The 4,429-nt window shown below is 36.2% G+C and overlaps 1 long non-coding RNA gene across 1 annotated transcript; it reads right to left on the bottom strand.

Annotated features, from left to right (window-relative positions):
- Positions 1–1,934: 1,934 nt before the first annotated feature.
- On the bottom strand, positions 1,935–3,557 carry LOC129360352 (uncharacterized). The gene is made up of 2 exons (XR_008606025.1): positions 3,347–3,557; positions 1,935–2,532 (listed from the first exon to the last, which is right to left on the bottom strand). It is a non-coding gene; the product is annotated as an uncharacterized LOC129360352 (long non-coding RNA).
- Positions 3,558–4,429: the final 872 nt, after the last annotated feature.

Raw genomic sequence — 4,429 nt, 5'->3', positions numbered from 1 at the left:
GCGTCGTTCTGTTTTATTTTTCCCATTTAACACGTCTTTGTGTTTTATGTGCAGCGTTAAATGGCAGAGATGTTCCCATTAACCCAGCAGAGGACAGGATTTATTATCCGCTGGGTGGAGATAAGAGAGCAGAAGGGGAAAAAGTGAATCAAATCCTTTATGTTTTTTTTTAAAAACGCTGCACTGAGTTTGAACTATTTGAGTGTTTTTAATCTGGATGTGAACATTATGTGTGTGGGGTGTCTGTGTGTGGCCGTGGGGGAGCAGCCAGGAGGGGCCGTTTGGAGAGGGGGTGGCCGTAATGACAGCTGCTTTTTCTGCCACCATATAAACAAAGCACACAAAAGGGCTGAGGCTTTGAAAACACCAAAAAACTGGAGGTGCACATCAAAAAACGTGGAATAAATCAGAAAACCTGATTACAAAAGTGCATTATTAATCCCAAAAGGAAATGAAATGATGATGGCTATGGGCAGAATTTACTGTAGCAGTCTGTGTCACAGTGGTTCTGAAAAAGCCTATGACTGAAGAACTGTTACTTAAGAGCCTCATGAAGGACGCTCAACGTTGTCAGTAATGTTACTCACTTTAGGAGGAATCAATCTTTGCATCTTTATCAGCAACTATATACATTTGATTTAATCAGCAGTGAGATTCCTGCATTCTCGCCGATTAAGATCCGGTTAACTACTTCTGCAAACTAACCAATTTTACTAATTCATGTATCGAAATGTTCTTCTGGAGATTTCTGCTATATTCCTTTCTCAATTTTACTTTTGTACTTTTTGAAATATTTGCACTTTTGTGCAAATTTCAGCCCCATTGAAATACATTGAAATTCTACGAAAATCTTCTGATTTTTCACAACTTAGTACTTCTGTCAACTTCAACATAGAAACTTCATTCATCTTTGAAACAAGTCACAAGACTGTAAACTAGCTTCATATTTTTAGGCTTTTGATTATCTCTTACAGTTTATCCACAATTGCGATTTAAGTTTTATGCAGATATTTGATTGTTTTAAGGGTTACAATCCTCTGGTGAAATTCTCTATTGAGTGTTTTTAGTAACTAATGAGTTTTTAACTTATGCTTGTTGGCAAACAAAATGATGCTGTTCATAGATATTTACAGACATAATTTATGCATGTATTTCTTCTACTAAAGACTGAAAACGAATGTTTTCTGTCAAACTCTTCTGGAGTGCAGACAGAAAACCTATTTACTCGACGTGTTTCTGTTTTATTCTCGTCTACGTTTCTGCAAATACCTTTTGCTTTTACTGTCTGCAAACTTCAAATGTTCTGCTTCTTCTGAATTATGCTACGTCTTCTGCTAAATTTTACTAATGTACTTTTCCAAATATTTCAGGTTTTATACAAAATTCTGCTGAATAATGTTATATATCTTTTGCTATGTAGCAAAAATATAGCAAACTTTTTTGCTATATTTTACAAATAAGGTTTCCATATTTATTTTACAACTATTTGGAAAAGTTGTAAAAAGAAATTGTTTTACAACTTATAAAAAAAAGTTGTTTTTCATAACTCTATAAAACAACAATTTTAGTTGTTTATTATTAAACAATATATAATCATTGGTTTATTGGGCCTTTGCTGTGAAGCGCAGAAGAACAAGAAGTATCCTCTGGTCTAATTCCTGTTCTGGGTTGGAAGAATAGGAGTCTAAAAAGTATTTTTTTCTGGATTCTAAGTTTGTTCTGATCCTGAACTTGTTGCTAGATAAGTATAAGGAAGTGAGAATCCCCTGGGTTTTTCAAGTATGTTCACATTTTTAATGTTCCTATTCTGGAAGTAGTTTTTCTGGATTCTAAGTTCGTTTAACAGCCTTTCAGGTTTAATATGTGTTCAATATTTTAAAATCTGTTGTTTTCTTCACTAACAACCAGAAATAAGCACAAGAGCGACAATCTGATCAGAGAACAGCCATTTATCTCCAGCAGTCCTGTGACTGTGGATATTATTACTGATTATTACAAACAGCAGCTTCACTTATTGAGAAATAAGATATCATCGCAGATTAACTTAAATCCCCAAATAATTCAGCTGGAAATCAGAAAATGAATCAACTGAAAATTAAAGCTTAAACTTTGTCATTTTATGGTGCTGGGAACATTTAGCAACATTTAGCAACCTCGGGTTTTTGGTTAATTAATTGTGTCATCTATCCACTGCTTGTAGTCACAGACATCCAGGAAACCAGTTGGTTTTGTCAACACATACAGTGGATCTCCAACGAAGGAACCAACGCCATACAGCCTGTTCTTGAACACATATCCTGCACCAGTCGCCCTGTCACAAACACAAAGCTTTTAGTCGATTTGCTGCTGTGATTTATTTGATAAAACAGAAACAATGTATGAATTTTGTGCAGGAAATTGCTTAAAGGCTTCTTAGAGCTTTCCACACTGAACCACTTCTGGTAGCTGAGCACAAAGTCCCCGACTTTTCCAACTTCTCATGTTCATCAATCTTAAACTCTGCACACTGAAGATCAGCTGGACTTTGTGGGACTGTAGAGAAAAAGCATAAACATGTAATGTCTGTTTAAGTGTTGACACATTTTGCTCAGGACATCACCTTGTTGTCTGTGGTTATTAAACTGCAGGATGTTATGTATGAAATGTATTTTTTACTTTTGTATCAACGCAAGAAAAACAAAACTAAACATGAGTCATATGAAGAAAATAACTAACTCTGGGAGACCAGAGCAGAACTGTGCCTCATCCGACAGACCAAGAACCAAGTTCTGAAATTTGAGAAGATAAAACTTGCAGTATCTGGACAGTCAGGCAGTTTGATTGGTCGGATTGTTGTTTTTCCTGACATGATGTCATGTTGATGACCGTTGCTGTCTCTATAAACCTCATGTTGAGATTGTATACATCCGCTTTGGAGCACTTCTAGGATGAACTCCTACAAGTACCTCATTAACCCTCGGCAAAAATAGACAATTATTAAAGAAACAATCAGTTATTGGTGATTTTTCAGTGAAACTTTTTCTCGCTGCGGTCAGAACCCACCGATCACTGATCAGAGATTCGCCACAGAACTTTTCTTCTGTTTGAGTATATCTATAGATCAGATCTATAGATCATCACATGATAGATCATAGATCATCGTCTCTACAGTTCTGATCTCCAATGATTCTCTTCTGCAGAGACGCTGAGCTTACTGCAAAACCTGGAGAAGGAACTTTCTGTTTCTGTTGCTAAATAAAGCCACATAATAGAAATGAGGAACCAAAATGACAACTTTTTAATAAAATAAATAAATAACACACAGAACTCAAAGCATTCAGAGCCAGTGGAAGTGTGTCTGACTCACCCAGCCCCAGCAGCAGCAGCCAATCCTTCAGCAGAGCCATTTCTGGTCCAGCTTCCATGTGACGTCAGCAGCAGCTTTAAAACGCCGTTCACTACTTCCTGCTGGGCAGGAAGCCACCAATCGCAGGGCGGACTCTGATCTCTGCCAGGCTGGCTGGGCCGACGTCTGATCCACGGTTCTCCAGACTCTCTGTCCGTCTTACAGTTTTCATATCTGGCAGCTCAGTCAGTCAGTTTCAGTCCAAATGTTTTCATGAGAAAGAACAAAGCAAAGCTGGACGGTGAATGCCCATGTGCATCTTCTGCTAAATTTTACAATTGAACTTTTTCAAATATTTCAGGTTTCATACAAAATTCTGCTCCTGCTGAATTATGCTACATCTTTTGCTAAATTTCACTATTTAGCAAAAGATTTCATGTATGACTTGTTTCTTCTGTTTTTTCTCTACTTCTTATGCTTTGTTCTGCTCTTTCTTGCATTTTCTGCAGCAATCGTTCTGCACATTCGGATTCTCACTGCTGTTTCAATAGGAACAGCAATTTTTTTAGTTTAATTTAACTTCAGAGAGCATACAATAGAATAAAATAATAATAATAAAACTTTATCAAACATAAACGTCACCATCTGATGCATTGCACCAGTTTATAGCATAAGGTAATTTGCATCTGCTAGTTAAAAAAGTTTTTAAAAATGCATATACAATAAAATAGAAATAGAGAAAATATCTCACCACACAGACAAACACTCATACAGCTAATTATTATATCTGAGCAGTTTTTCAAGTAGACTTCAGTCACTTGAATAAAACACAAATTTGTCAAGTGGTGGCAGAAATATTTGAAAGTTTAAAAGATATAACTACTTTAATATGGAACTGGAGTTAAATTAAATTAATTCATTTTTAAAATAACCCACTAATTTCTCCATTTAAAACTTATTTTTCTTCCGCTGTTTTATTGTTTGACCCCAAGTTGACTCAGAAGGACTACCTTTGGTTAGGCAACATCCCGATTAGTTTGCATCATAACGCAAGGAAACAGAAATCCTTGAGTCAAGTACTAACAAGAAAGGAACGTGACTCCA

This window comes from Poeciliopsis prolifica, unplaced genomic scaffold (assembly GCF_027474105.1).
Source record: "Poeciliopsis prolifica strain line A6 unplaced genomic scaffold, Auburn_PproV2 SCAFFOLD006, whole genome shotgun sequence".
NCBI classification, from domain to species: domain Eukaryota; kingdom Metazoa; phylum Chordata; class Actinopteri; order Cyprinodontiformes; family Poeciliidae; genus Poeciliopsis; species Poeciliopsis prolifica.
The sequence above is the reverse complement of the archived record's forward strand: the minus strand, read 5'-3'. Positions and strand labels throughout refer to the sequence as shown.